Source organism: Anomalospiza imberbis, chromosome 5 (assembly GCF_031753505.1).
Source record: "Anomalospiza imberbis isolate Cuckoo-Finch-1a 21T00152 chromosome 5, ASM3175350v1, whole genome shotgun sequence".
Lineage (NCBI taxonomy): Eukaryota > Metazoa > Chordata > Aves > Passeriformes > Viduidae > Anomalospiza > Anomalospiza imberbis.
The window spans coordinates 55732159-55748461 of NC_089685.1; the positions used below are offsets into that span (position 1 = coordinate 55732159).

General features: G+C 42.1%; 1 long non-coding RNA gene across 1 annotated transcript; it reads right to left on the reverse strand.

Annotated features, from left to right (window-relative positions):
* Nucleotides 1-337: 337 nt before the first annotated feature.
* LOC137474394 (uncharacterized) lies at nt 338-10600 on the reverse strand. Its single transcript, XR_010999333.1, has 4 exons — nt 10258-10600; nt 9496-9573; nt 4713-4756; nt 338-397 (listed from the first exon to the last, which is right to left on the reverse strand). It is a non-coding gene; the product is annotated as an uncharacterized lncRNA (long non-coding RNA).
* Between the last annotated feature and the right edge of the window lie 5703 nt (nt 10601-16303).

A 16303-nucleotide genomic window follows, 5' to 3' on the forward strand; every position in this document is an offset into this window, starting at 1 on the left:
AGGGTTATTTACTTACTGCTGAATGACTTCCCATTGCACATTCACCAGGAAGCTTTTGACATTACTGAGCTTTCCACTACAGTGACGGCTACTCTGATTTATCACTGGGTCAAGGCTGAGGATGCAAAAAAAAAATCAAAGGCTGTGCAAAGCATGATTAGATTAATGATGACAGGCTTAACCTGGAAACTGAGAGTTTCTTTTGTGAAGGACATAAGGGAGGAAAAAAAGCCCACAGCATTTTGGATAGGAACCTCAGAAGTGAATACACACAGAGGGACATTCAGAAGCTGCATCCCCAGCTGTGGAAATGTGCACCCACACTGCAGAGATAGAAACAAGAGCGTCCTCAGAAGGCTCTTCTTGGAAGTGCTCACTTCTTGTCGCCTAGGTTTTGCTGGAAAGAAAAATGTGAAATTAGACCCTCTTGCCAATCTGGAAGCACTTTCCAATCACCTTCCTTTTTATGGCAAATGTAATACCTAAATCTAGAAACATAATTCTCAGAATTGCACAACAGAACCCTGGTTCAGAGACACTGAAGTGGATCAGAAATCATCAACATTATTTCCCATGGATCCAGACAACTGCCCAGTAATTTAACTTCCAGAATTATCTAGTTTCGGACTCAGTGACCAGAGCTAATGCTGATATATTTTCCTTCTGTGAAGAATATTTGTGTAAAAGACAACAGGTTTTTTTTTCTCTTGCTCTTTTTCTGCTGCTGAAATTTGTGCAGAAATAGATTTTTGTGAATGTTTCTAATTTACTGAACATTTACATTTTTCAATTTACATTGAAAAAATATTTGAGGGCAGTGTTCTAGCCTAGCTTTGTGAAGACCTTCAGACAGTTTGTTGGACTATTCCAACACTCTGAGACATCTAGTTTTCTTACCAACACTTGTGTCTAAGGAGCAGAGAATGTTTTTTTTTAATTAATGTTTTTCTTTCACTCTCTGCAAAGCTGTGTGCTATGAAAAGTCACATGGTGCATGACAGAAAAAGGACTCAAACCATTTAGAGAACAATACAGTTCAGTCTTACTGTGCTTTTATGTTCTATTTCTGAATTCTCACACATTGCTTGATGCAAACCTGTGCTCTAGGTTACTTCTGCCCTACTCCTTTTAACTAGCTGAGGAAGTACAGCAGCAACAGCTGCTGGCACAGGAAGAGAAAAAAAACAACAACTTTGAAACAGATCGGTTTATTTCTAGAAAGTCCAAGGAAAGTACTAGAAAGTATTTTTTCTAGGTTAAAAAGTGAAAGGGAAACAAACCAAACTTTCAAAGAGCATCAATGTTTGTATTTTGGTAGCTTAACAAGACTCTCCTGTACAGTCTCATGTTGTAACAGTGTAAGAAGCAATATTGGTAACTGGCACCAGAAATGCCCATACAAATACCAGTAGCAAATACCAGATTCTCGCTATATTAAAAGCAAAAAGGCAAGGGATGCATGTGTGCTCTGTTTTCAATCCTGAGCTTCTAAGCTGGAGAAATACACGAATATACAGAGGTAACTCTGAGAAACAGGCTTTCATTTTAAAAAAAAGTGTCTAATAAATGTCTTCCTTTCACAATTTCCACTATGAATTTCACTGAGACATCAGAGAGACTGCCCAAGTGCATCTCTATTTTCTGACAGGCTCATCATCTTCTTGCAAATACCTCAGGCTGTCTATTTGATCAAGTTCCTGGACCTCTGGCATTGGATTTGCAACACGTCCCTGATTTACAGCTTCATACTACTCCTCCTAGGATTGGTTACTCTGATTGCCTTCTCTGACTCCCTCACTTTCACTACCTGCCAAAACCTTTTATCTCAAATTCATGTCTCTTCAGTTTTCCAGAGAAAATGCGTTACGATAACGGGCTTGGTGTTCCTCCAGTAAAGGTGTGTAGATGTCTGAACTGTTGGTCTCTTTTCCTTCATACCTCCAGCCAACCTCACCCTGAACTATCCTATTTTGTTCGTAATCTATCATTTTGTAACATATAGACACACCATATTCAGAAATTTTGCACCACAGATACATTTTGCTCTATCCAACTATCCTTCATTCTTATTCACTGGGCAACTGCAAATAATTCCATCTCTCCTTAGCTAACTAATCCTGTTTAAAATAACACTGTAATAACAATAATGCTATAGCATCGATCATAACAACAATTAGATTATTTTACTGTGTTATGAAACGACACACACATAAAAAAGGAGCAAGCTAGATCTTTTCAGTTGTAGTTTTGTAACTTAAGAAAAGTAATTTTCAAGTACAGTGAATTTACTATAAAATATCCTTGGTAATCCCATCTTGAACAGAGTGCTCACTGAAAAGGTCATTTACACATATATCCATTAAGCTCCTCCCACAAAACAGAATAAATAAAGCTTCCTGTCACTTTATGCAAAGTCAATAAATACATCCAAAAAATACCCAGACTTTGCAGAATCTTCCCCCACATTTGTTTCTAGTTACCACTTTATAATTCAGGATACATCTCCCTGTATCCCATTCCAGAAACCATTTGAACTTCATATAAAAGATAAGGATTTCTCCTGTCTGGCCCAGATATAGTTTATACCAGAGATTAATCAAATGCCATCCTAATTTATATAATGAACAGGGCAGATCAATAAGTTTTACCAAAGTCAAGGATCAGTGTCTTTTGGAAAGTAAGAATAACTAAATCAGGCAATCAGTAGATGCTTTGCCTGATTTTAGCAGGAACAGCTGGAAGGAACATTTTCAAAATCTTGTCCATGACATTCCCCTCTAGTGAGCTTTTGCACCTGCTGACAGATGCTGCTAGCTTGATCTTCCTAAGAGAAATGCGTTAGCAGCCCTTTTCCCTTCCCTCAAATCTACTTTGGTTTCCTACTGTTGATGGTTTTTGGTCCCTCTAGAAGTTCCAATCCCAGGCTCCCTCCCATTCAATAGCTGTCATACAATATCTATACTTCTGTTCTCTACTCTTTTTTCTTTGTTCACATTCATCTTCCTACAGTTTCCCTACCCTAAAGACCTTTTCTCTCCATGTTGCTTTGCCAGCTTTCAATGAAATGTCACCATCCAAATCTTTATTAAGCAAGAAACTTACTTTCTATTACTATACTTGAGACCCAAATTCTGCGATTCCTAAACCATGTTTCACATTATTTGCTTTGACAGCATTGTCCCCCACTGAACACCCTTGGTTGGCATTGAACACTGTGGTCGGGGTGATGTGCAACTCCCTGTTACGTTCATTACTTTTTTTCTTTCCCAAAAGTAGAGCTTACAAACCCTGCCTGCAAACCACGACCCCTTTGTATCAAATTCAACAGACACAGAGCAAAGTGAACCAGAAAAGATGGTCCTTGTCTCTCTCTCTCTATTAAACAGCCAGAGTACAAATCCCAGTTTTGGAGCCGGCTCATTCAGCTTTGCCTCAGGGATATTTGCACCATGGTGTGTCACAGTGCAGCTGTGCCCTAAGTAAACTTTAAAAGACCATTGTACAGACTTGTGACAGGCAGGCATAATAGAGAGGCATAAAACACTTGAAAAGCCTTAATTGTCGAGAAAAAGAAGAATTTGTTAAGGACAATGTTTGAAAGAGGAATAATTTAATCCAAAAAAGCCAGACCTGAGTCAGAACCTCTGGGTAAAATTTCTGGCAGTGGGATAAACTAGCATGGAAATCACCCTCCAAGAACAGCAATGATCCCCTCTTCCTTTGGAATTTTAAGGCTCACGCAGACTGCGCACAGAGCAGAATCCAGGGAACAACATTAGATGCCATGAAAGGCTTGCTATCCTGCTAAATTCAGAGGCAGAGAAATGAGCAGAAAGCTCTGGTGTTATTAAGGCACCTCTTATTCACAGCTCAACTATCTTTTACGTTTAATATTCATTACAGGATGCTGATCTGGTGTTTTCTTCTGTACTCTGATACAGATTTTAAGCTGAAAAACCCTGTGAACAAGATTGAATTACTGACACAGATGCATTAATTGGCTATTTGATATTATCATATTCTATGTTCATCACAGAAGTCATTAAAATGATTTTCCTTCCTTCAAAAATGGGACACAAGACATAGGCAAATGTGAAATTGCCTCTGAAGCACACAGAGACATTAGTGACATGAACATTTGCCTCACCAGTGCAGTGAGACATGTGGCTGGCACATGCTCCTGAGCAGCCAAGTCTTCCATAAAGATAAATACATGGCTAATTGCAGTCTTCCTTCTCAGGTGCCATGGCAGCAGCCATTACCCAGACTGGGGTTAAAGCATTAGAAAAATTAGCCTGAGTCAGTGGTGGGCCAGTATTTTCTGCTGTGATGACTTTACTGGAATGGAGCTGCGTTGTCAAAGCTGCCTCCAACACTGGCCTCTGTAAATGCTCCTTCTAAACCCTGAGGCTGAATCCCAAGGGAAAACACAGCATAAAAAGGAAAGACCAAGACATTAAGAAAAAGGAGGACAAAATAATCCTGTGCCACGGAAGAAGTTAAAAAGGCATGAGCTGCAGGTGCTGCCAAAGTTTTGTTAGGAGAGCTACTGGAGCAAGCAGCTGCAATTTGAGACGAAACTCTTTCCTCCTCCAGTTCTTTTCAGCAATATTTTATGCAATGTTAAATTAAGGTCAGATAAAGGACATATTAGTAGTGTTCTTGCCAGTGAAAACCACAAGTTCACTGCTACGTTATGTTTATTTACTTACTGTTTGATAAAAAGAGTTTCTCTTTGAAGGTCCATTTGAGGAACCTGTAAAACTGAGGACAATATTTGGACACAGCTCTGAAGAGTTAATGGAAGTTCTCTGTGCTCTGTCTGAAGTCAGTTGGGGCTCTCTTTCAGCATATTAGTTGAATGTATACACTGGGAATATTTTACTTTGTTTTATGTTTCTTGCAATTTACAAAACTTACACTAATAGCCCAATTTTGTGCAATTATCTGAATGCAAAACATTGTTCAGTTGAATTCCCACAACCTAATCCTACTTAGTTCCCTTGGCTGTCTCACTTTCAATTATGAACCAAGGTCTGTGCACATCAGATGAAATGCTGCTATTGTAAAAATGTAACATTTCTTTAGAAGTTATTTTCAGTGGTCTTCTGCCATACAGGCTGTTTTCATTGTCTGCAACCAAAAGCACTTGAAGGAAATCTGATTTTAACATCACAGCCTTGCAATGCATATACTTTAGCTAGAGCGGTTTGTTGTGTTTTTGTGGTAATCACCCAATTGTGTTTGCACCATAATTGCACCTCTAAATGTCTCTTGAGCTGCACATGTGGGGCAAAGTGTAACATTATGAATATACAGGGGAAGGGGAAGAAAAGAGGAAGGCCATACAGAGAATTACATCTTTCTTTTCCTTACACATATAACACAACTAACACAGTTTTGGACGGCAAGCAGTGGGTGATGTTAAGACCCCATTAGTGGCAATTTGGATATCCTGTATCTGACTATTCAGATATCCTGAGGCTGGCTAAGGGTTCATACATATTTGGTTTAGTACTTACTTTTGCCTTTTTGGGGCCTTTACAGTTTATATCTGCAAGATTTACTCTACAATCTATGAAAAAAAGTTAACTTTTTTTTTCTTTTTAAGTAAAATCCAGGATTTATATATATATATATATAAGTCCTAGTTCCTAGTCCTATAAGTCCTAGTTCCTGGAGTCATATGATTATATATATATATATATATAATATATGATTATATAATATATATATATATGATTTTATATATATATATATAAAATCATATGACTCCAGGAACTAGGACTTAAAGAAAAATACCAAAGAAGCTGAAACTTGTAAGAGCCAGGGACAATGTGCTATGTTCCCCAAATCAAGTTAATGAATTAACCTAGTCAACTGACCTGCCTTTCTGGAAAGAAAACATACACCTTGAAAAATGTGGATAGCATCATACTGCGGAGTGTACTTCCTTGAAGCTTTGCAAGGTTTGGTTCTGTTCTAGTACATCCCACTCTTCCTGTTCCTCTGAAATACCTATCCTGTATTTCCTTATTTCTGCTCTTTTACAGTGTTTTTGGTTGATTACAGACCTCTTGGTAGGAAGCAATCATTCTTACATCCACAAGCCTTGCTTGATTCAACCAGGACAGATGTAACAGATAATTTTTAACTGAAGTTACCTACATACATTTCTTTGAAACTCAGTCTCTAAACTCCATTCCTGTGTTGTGAATTGAAAGAAGTAATATTCATTTCATGATGAGATAGGGCAGACGTCAGCCTCTGGCCTTGCCTGGCTCTCATTTGTCTATAGAGGAATGCTTCGATAACCTGGGCTTTTTTTGTACATCGATAATGCTACATGAAATTAATCTCAACCCTGATGTCATATTTTGGATAGCCATAATTCAAAATAGTAAAATTAAATTACTTTTTCATTTTTGCTGCCTTAAATATCTTCCATCTTTTTTTGCCCTAAAGGAACAGCTGCCTCTCCAGGAAGTGAAATTTCTGCTCCTTATAAAAGCTACACATTTATCTGATATCATTATTCAGGTCTCCAAATGACCTTCATTAAATATGAGGAACTGGAGACATCATATTTTGATATTAAAGGGGGAAAAATAATCAGAAAAAGAGAGAAGGAAAAAAAATCAGTGAGTTTTTAAACAGGAGAGCAATAAAGAACAAACACACTGCTTTTCAACTTTGCATTTCACCTTTTATATACTACTTACATAATTACACACCCTGACAAACACATATAGATACCCCTGTTATTAATTATCTTTAAGGAATACTTAAGATAGTAAAGCATGACTCTCCCACCTTATTTTGGCTGGCATGCTCTACACTAGTCCCTTGTCACTGAACCTGCAAACATGGCCACTCTGGCATTTTACTTACACTGTATTTTATTTGTGAAATTACTGTTAGCCCAGAAGAATACCTTGGGCAAAACAAATTTCATTTTGTGCTATATGCCAGCCATCCCCATCACAGATGTCAAAGAATAAAAAATATATATTGGCTTTCTAAGGATCCTTTCATTTTCTCAGGCTGCTTTGTTAGAGCTGCCACAATTGCTCGCTCCTTGCAGAACATGAGACAGACATGTGTAACATCTCCACTCGCTTGCACAGGGAATCACTCACAAAGCTGGTTTCCTCTCCTTAAGCCTCTCTAAGAAGCAACTGATAGCAATGCAGGCCTTGGCAATTATTGAACATTTTGAACAGACAGAAATAAGTGGACTGGCTGCCTTGATGCTGCAGCACTTCATTCTCACATGACTGTCTGGAAATTCTGCCGCCCTGAATCTCTGGTTTCTAGTGAATGTGTAGTAATACACCAGCCTCTCCTCAGGAATGCCTTTCACAGGCACAGAACTGAATAAAAGCTTTCTAGCATTTATTTGTTACGTGCACTGCTGCCACAAAAGTTTGCATTGGAACAGGCAGGGTAATTAATTACTACTCTGATTTAACATTCCTCTGTCTTTCACACCTTTGAAATAACCATTATATATTTATATTTATATGTGTGTATATATACATGCACCCACACCTCTATAAATATACAAGCATTTGATGCCCTATTTTCGGAGCAGAAATCAATACTAGCTGCCCACTGTCAAGTTGCTCCCTACAATACATGGCCATGAAATTCAGCATTAGCAAACACCTGCATGAAGATATAGAGGAGAAAAAAGAAAAATGTTCAAATGAAGGCATCTTTCCATTTCCCACATCCAAAGCACTATATAAACAGAAAATTGGAAGGGATCAAAATCCACATTCTTAGAGCTTCTTGTGTATCACATATTGTATTTAATTATACATTTTTCAAAAGACTCCACCTACTCTCTGAGACTAGAAATCTTTTAATAGCATGAAGTTAGTCAATCTTTCTTTCATTAATATTCATATATATGCCCCAGTTCTTACATTTAAATTCACTAATGAAGATTCACTGTTGCTGCAGCCGAACACTGCAGGACTGGGACTCTTTTGTGCTGCCCTGTGTAGCACTGAACTACATGGTGGGCAAACAGCACTTATTAAACAGCAACCACTTCACCTGCTTTCTGCTCCCTTAGCTCTTCCGTTAATTCCTTGGACAGAGCAGTCTCAGTTGAGGGGGGGTTATGTTCTCATAGCAGTGATGTGAGAGATAGCAGAGACTTGTATGCCACTGTCCTCTGTGTTGAAAAGACATTTTTAATAATCCCTGCCAACTTATTCAATCTTTTCATCTTTTGCAATACAAAACGTTCCCCATTTTATGAAAGGGAGACAACAGTGCTTCTCTTCTTCCCAAGGATTTCTGACAACCATGCAGCTTCTGGTTTCCATTTAGCACTAACTCGATCCCTTTATGCAGCACCATACTGGGATGTGTAAACTTAGCCTGGAACAGAGTCTGGAGGCAGAAGAGACCATTATGATCATCTAGTTTTTTTCTCAGGGATTCCTACATGAGGCTCCACAGTTTCAGTTGCCAAGGAAACAATTATCAATCTTTTCCATCCCTCACCATCCTTATGCCTCCTTTCCATTTTGCTGTTTCTTGCTACAATAAAAAGAATCTTGTCAAGTGTTCTGGTCTCCAGCTCTTGCATCCTGACCTCTACCACAAAGAAAGAAAAGGAAAGGCTCTTGAGGATCCTTGGCTGGGAGTTCAGTCTGATGTTTACCTCCTGTGCTTGAATTTTGTGCTGAAGGTGGACAGCCCTTTGAAAACGACCCTCTCAGCTGCAGATAGCTTATCAAATGCTCTATCGTTTGACTAACATAAGACGTATTATTTTTTAAATTACCAACCAGTATAATTTAAATTATCACTTGATACATTTGTGGTATTTTTCCTTTCACCACAGCCTTAGCTTCACTACAATCTCATGCAGAAATGCTTTGAGGAAAAAAGCACACTTTATTATAATATGCAGCTGAAGAGCAAAGAACAATAATGAGGAAAAAAAAGGAGGATGCAAAAGATGGGAAACTGTGTAGGAGGAAGATAGAAGGCAAAAACTCTGTATCAACTAGAGAATAAATTAGATGAAGTCACAGCCAGAGAGAAAATTTTGAAGTCTCAGGAGATTAAGCTTGGGTACCTTCAGGCAAGTTACAGATCTGCATGGTTCCCTAAGGTCTAATGTGTTCCACCTGGATAGTTCATAGCTTCTGACAGTTGCACTGATTTTATGACTTTAAATACAACTCTGATCAGGATGACTGTGTGAAGGACAGAAGGGTGACTCACCAGTGTAATTTGTAATTTGAGGTATTCCCCTCAAATTCAGTGGAATTATATCAGTGTCTGCTGCTCCTCAGAGTGCACAAGAGGGAGGATGAACACAGCAACTGCAGGAAGGGAAAGAAAAGTCACAAAAAGCTTATGGGGAAGAGGGCTGCCATTTGGCATGTTTTGATAATTCACCACTTAGGGTAATTGTCATGCTTTTATAAGTAGCCTAACAATAGCTCACTTAAAGGCAAGCAGACTTACCTTGTAAATCTTTGAAATATCAGATGACCAAAGAAAAGTCAGATACGTAGAAACGGAAACATTCCTCAGAGTATACTTCTAGGGAGAGAGAAACAAGGTAGGCCATATTAATAAAACAATTTCTGTTTATGGTGAGGGAGAGGTGCTTCAGCCCTTCCTCTTCTAGACACTCATTTTTGGAGCTTGCTGAGGGATTTTTATTCTCTGTGTGTGTATGACCCATAACAGGAAGATTCTGAGGACGGCCAAACCATGCCATGTATACAGAGAGGGTGTTTTCATACAATCACCACCATGGAAACACCGAGCACATGCCCAGTAGATCTGGCACCAGAGCCATTGTGCCTCTTCTGGAACCTCCACTGGCTGACGCCTGAGGACAGAGCTCTGCCATTGGAAAATCTGGATTTTTTGGCCATTTGGCTTCATTTGTTTAAGGCATTGCACATAAATGTAGCCCAGAAAGATTCACCATACTAAAATCCCTGAAATGTTTTTCTGCTGAAATCACTTGCCGATGATTTGGGGTGGTTGTAATAGAAGTAGTATGATCTCTGCATGAAAAAGAATGATGGAGAAGACAAGTTATTTTTATGAATGCCAACAATATCTCAGTTTTCTTTTTGGCTATTTTTCTGTCAGGCTGCACAGAAGAATGTTACAGTGAAGCAAATAGGAAGAAAACAACAACAGTGTATCAATACAGTTTCAAATATCACAGTGCTGTTAAGAGTAGTATATTGAGGAGTATCTCCCACATACCTTCAGGCAGGCGAGTGTTAATTTCTGCTGAGTCCAGGGAGAATAAAGAAGACACTGAATTGCTGAAAAGCACAGCTAGACAAAGGGAATGGATGAACAGCAGTGTTGAGATGAGTCAGAAAGTGCCAGTCTTTAAGATAGAGTTGGGTTTGGCACTTGACCTTAAACAGGTGTGTTTATGCTCTGTGGAAACTGCTGAAACAAACATTTTTTCTGGTAAGACTTATGTACAAATGCTCTCTCTTTGTTTCATGTCATGTTTCATCTTCTGATATCCTTTGGCTGAATAAACACATTTTCTGTAAAAAAATTATATTCTTGAGCCCTCTGGATCAGCTGTTGGATCAGTGCTGTGAGACCCCAAGTGTGTTGGGTCAGTGCAGTGCAAAGCAGGCACTGCTGGCTTCTCTATTCACACGTTGATGCTGTATTCAACTACCCTGGAGGGGACTGTGTGGACGGAAAAACCTTCCCTGGCTGGCAGGGACATGACATGACTTAGCATGCCAGCTGCCTCACAAGCCTGTGCTTCCTCCCCTAGGCAGCAGTACACAAGTGGGAGAGCTCATTATTCTCATACAAGAGAAGCAACTCCATAACAACAAAACAAAGCAAGCCAACAAAACAAAACCCAAGAAAACCCCCCAACAAACAGGTAAACCCGAGAAAGGTTTACTGTCACTCGACTCTACCGTTTCCCCCACTGGGTTGTGCTGCATATTTCCCAGGCAACCGCTCTCCTGCTGCCGCCTGCCCCTGCCAGGCTGAAGGCAGGGAAAAGGGTATCAGTTTGCAATAAGAGAGTGATCCTACTCCTCACAGACACAGCACAATCTTCCCCTATGGTAGACCTGAGCACGTTAATCAAGCAAATGGCAGCAGGAGGCAGAACCTGAAGGTGCTCTCTTTTTCTAACGACATGGGCTTGCAACTATTCAACTCACATTTGCACTATGAGACATCTTGGCAATGGGATGCAGGTAGCAGTGTCTCCTTCACATCCCTGTCTGCAGGTGTACTGGGGAGGAAAAGGCTCTCTGCTACTTAGGAGGCTTGAGAGGGAGTCAGAGAGGGTCCTGATCATGGAGGTCTTGTGTCCTGGAGCTTGCCTCTGAATCCAGTACAGACCCTTTTTGTGCTCTGGATCAAAACCTGCTGATTTCACTAAATCTCCTCTCATATCTTGAATGTTTCAGACTCATCAGCACCACCCACTATGCTAAAACTTCCCTGTCCACTCCCACTCACATCTCCCAGCTTTCCAAGCCTAAGTAGCCCCTTGCTGTCAGACCACGATCACTCTGTGTGACTGTCTCCATCTCTTGTCTTCTGTTCTACTACTCTTTGCCAACCCCTGCTGTTAGCAAGTGATTTCATGTTCATTTAGATATTAAATTGTTACATTAATGGATTAAACAGCTTCTAGCATTGCCCTAATCTGCCTGAGCCTCCCCTGGACTTCTTACTGGCTCTTCTGAAGTGTGTCATTCGGCCTCCTCTGGTGCTGTTCACACAAGCTGTATTGATGTAATTTTTGGACTGAAAATGCAGTGAGTGTGTTGCTGACTCATGTGCCCAACACAGTTTCATATACATTATCACTATGCAGTTTCTTTTGTCAACCAAATGCATAAGTATCATCAGAGCACAAAAAACATTTTTGTTTGAAAGTTTGCTTGCAGGTCCCATAGACTCTGTCAGTGGAATTAATTGTATTTTTTCACTTAGTTCTTTCTTGACTAATCCATACAAGTTTTCCTTTACTTTCCCAGGAATTAAGTCTAGCCAGCCTCCAATTACTGGACTCATTCTCTGGGGCAAAATTATTACCAGTCTTTTTCCTCTGTTCCATGTCTTTAATGTGCCCTGACCCCATCTTTCTCTGACTGTCCCTTGCCCTGCTCTCCTTCACAGAGTAGCAGTTTCTCTTTCACTCCTGGATAGGCTTAGGAGAAGGGGTTGAGGCTTCTTCCTCTCCCTTACAGAACACTGCAGAGCTATTGCATGTATCCAACTTCAGGTTCTGGCAGGGCAGGGGGCAAGAGAGAGCTGTGGAGATCTGCAAGCCCCACAGTACCACCTTGGCACCTCCACAATGCGTTTGTCTGACCCACAGAGACCACAAGAGGGACTAGAAAAGAGGGATGAGTGAGAAAGGCAGAGCTGGCAAGTTCTCCTGCCCCTGTTTACACTTCTCCTAATCTTTGTCCAAAAGTTTTAACAGTAGTGCCATGATTGATGACAGCATAGTCTTTTGGTTGTTATCAGAATCCTTTTGATTGTTAGCAGAAGCGAGGTTCAAATGCTATCATTCCTTCTTGCCTGCAGGCCTATTCCAAAGTCTGCTGGAGTCCTTTCATTAGCATCAGATCAGAGTTTGTGCTTGCATTTCCCTGGAGGTGTAAAAGATGCTCGCACTCCTCTTCCTTTTTGGGATGCTCAGCATGGTTCTCTCCTGCAGAACAGCAGCAGCAGCAGCATTTGCATTTCCAGAGGAGTTACAGGGTTTCTTTCCACTCACCAGGCCTCTTTCACGCAGCACACAGCTTCAGAGCTGCTGGTGGGGCTCCTTTCCACCAAGCTAGGGTCTCTGATTTCAGGATTCACCAGAGGATTAAAACAGATTTTCCCCACAAGTCCTGAAAGAAATCAGTGCTTATTCACAAGGAAACAGACTCAAGATCGGGCAGCTGTCCTGCCTGGGTAACCTGTCACATAAGCCTGCATAAAGAGCATACTTCAGACCACAGAAAGCCAGAAAGCACAGGAGAAACATGCATTGCACTGTACAGAGGGTAGATGCAGCAGAGCTGGTCTCAGATGAGGTTAGTGTATTCAGCAAAGCACTTCAAGTGCCATTTGCTGAGAAAACCTATTAATAAATGGAGACAAAGGCCATAATAAACTAAAGAGCAACTGCTTCACAGTTCAGAGAGTAAATACAGTGCCCTGGGCGAGGAAGCGAGATGGCTCAATTACAGAGAGCTCGGCACAGACCAGCTCAGATCATTGATAACTCTGCTTATCACAAAGAGAAAAATCACAATGATGGGAGAAAATAAATAAAAGAAGGAAGAAGAAAAGTGAAAGAGAAGGAAGCCACAGAAAGTTGAGCGTTATAGTAAGTGTGGGCATTGACCTGTGACACTGTCTGCATATAGTTAGAGGGCAAGGAGGCACATACCTTATTAAAAATCTCTTTAAAACCCCAGATCCTTTCTCTGTAACCTCCACTTGTGGTAAAGTAAGGTCATATATGGTTCTGAAAAATTTTCCCCACATTTTCATTCAACATAAGGTGGAAACTGCAAGCAGTTTTCTCCTCAGAGACTCCTTATAAGTTACACTTTTTCTGAAAAGCAGATCATTGGCTCTTCAAGTGTTTTCACATTGCTCAAAACCTTAGAGCATTTCTTGGTGAAAGCCTGGTCTCCTTTGAAAATTTTGAAAGTAGTAATGAGAAAAATCCAAAACAGACACACTTCTCCACTCAGTGTTTTTTTTCTCATGGGGCTGAAATCAGGATGCTGCCTTTGCAGCTGAGGTGAAATATACTGGGGAATAGGGAAAAGCTGTGAAAAAAACCCCAAAAATCCAAAGAGCTCCTCATCTTCATCAGAAGTTATATTCTTCATCTGCCTTACTGTAGCCAAAAGCATCTTAGGAGCAATGGATTTAAGAAGCCAAGGACTCCCATTTCAATTCAAAGGAAGGGCAACTGAAATGGATGAACGGAACCCTGTGACCTTTTGCCATCCAGACTTTGCATTCAGGTAGTTCCATCATTTTGTGAATATCAAAATCAATGGTTCCAGCACTAAATGTGTCAGAACTTTTAATATTTGATACCCAGCTAAGGTATTTTACATCCTCTGTGCAGGCACAGTGCTATTGCCTGTGATCAAAAGCAAGCCCTGTGATCAAAGGCATGTGTTTTACTCCTTCTAGAGAAAAGCTCCAGTGATATCCTTACTTGAGTGTTGAATGAATATTCTGTTTGCTTTTGCTTTCCCTCTACTATCACATATTTTTTTGACTGAAATCTGCGAGTGCATTTTCTGTGACTGTGTGTTCTCTGTTTTGCTAGCTCTGTTTCAAGGCCCCTGGATTATAATGTCTTCCACAACGTTTCCCAACTCTAGAGTGTTTGACTGGCACGGAGTTGATTTTCTTCACATACAGTCCTAACATGGAATTGTTTTAGCTATTGCTGGGCACTGCTTGCAACGGGTCAAGGCCTTCCCTGTTTTTCCCTCTGCACCCTCAGCAAGAAAGCCGAGGGTGGGCAAGAGGCTGGGATGGGACAGCTGACCAAAAGATATTCCATACCATAGAACATCACATTCAGCAATGAAAAGTGCAGAGAACGGGGAGATTCCAAGGAAGTTGCCCAGGAACTGGCTGAGATTCGCCTTGCTGGTGGGAGGCGGTGAATGACCTTGCAACACTAAGGGTTTTCTTCTTATTAAGGTGTCTTAATCTCAATTTAGCTTTCTTTCACCCCTGTGTCATTGACTATTTCCACCATGCTCAGCTCCTAAAAATGTCATCCAGCACCAAACTACTTTGTGCCATACGGATGTACAGCACCCAGCACAGCACGCTGGCCAAGACTAACTTTCCAGTGCCCCTTAATTACGGCTAAGGAATAAGTCAGGGGTTTTAAATCCCTTCACTGCTTGGTACAGACAGCGTCTTCCTTACGCTCACTCAGCCGAGCCGAGCCGAGCCGAGCCGGGCCGGGCCGGGCCGAGCCGAGCCGGGCCGGGCCGAGCCGAGCCGGGCCGAGCCGGGCCGAGCCGAGCCGAGCCGAGCCGAGCCGGGCCGGGCCGAGCCGAGCCGAGCCGAGCCGGGCCGGGCCGAGCCGGGCCGGGCCGAGCCGAGCCGGGCCGGGCCGAGCCGAGCCGGGCCGAGCCGGGCCGAGCCGAGCCGAGCCGAGCCGGGCCGAGCCGGGCCGGGCCGAGCCGAGCGGCGGGAAGGTGCGGGCGCCCTCTGGCGGCCGGCGGGTCCCTCCGCCTCGTGAGGGCCCGGTGCCCGCCGCCGCGGCTGCCCTGAGGTGCCGTGCCCGGAGGTTCCACTGTTAGCAGCCGGGAGAAAAGCACTTCATTCCAGCACTCCCATGAACTGCTTGCTGTGTGCACACCCCGCTTTGGAGGCCGCTGCTCCATAGGCTGCGTGGAAAAATCTGATGGCGAGAGGACCAGATTTTTCCAAGGGGTTGAGCATACAACCTTCCCCTGCGGTGGAAACTCAGAACGTCAAAAAATTTTCACTTTCCCATCGATTTTCTACTCCTCTTCAACCTATAGCCCGCGTCCCCCTCGGCTGTATTTTATCTCCCCTCGTATCTGTTCTCAAAGCATTTCATCCCCTTTATCCGTCATTCTCAGTAATTCCAGACCCCCTCGCACATCTTGTCACGGGAGGCAGTGTCTGCAGCCCTTACCTACCTGCAAACACCTTCATTAGCGGTATTATTTTAAAGCCTTAAAAATCCCCAGCCCTCTGGGGCTTGCTTTTCCCGTCACCCTCCACTCCCCACAGCTGCCTCTGGCAAGCCACATCCCTCTCCCTGCGCCCCTGGGTCAGCACCACGTTGAGAGAAAGGAAAGCAGGTGAGGGGAGAGGTGAGGAAATGGGATCATGCAGGACAGGGATCATTAAAAAAAAAAAAAAAAAAAAAAAAAGAGGGGTAATCCTAACCCAGGGAAATGTGACCAGCAGACTGATAGAGGAGAGCAGAGCTCTGGCATCTGCATTTCCACATCACAAAGAACACGGTACAGGACAGGCAAATAATCTGGCATATGCAGGTGAAGTGTGCTTGAACCTTCATCCATCCTTCTAGGCCTGCCTTTCTTGCTCCTGTTACTCCTGTTCAGTAAACTCCTGAGGAGGCCTGTTGATGTCTGAAGGAGAGAGGCAGATTGAGGATATCTGGGTATGGGAGAAACAACTTCAAGAGAACCGAAGCAAGCTTTCTCAAGCAGCCCAGCAGCTGTGCCCCAAACCCTGGTCATTGGAAGTCCAATTCAGTAGCAGCCTC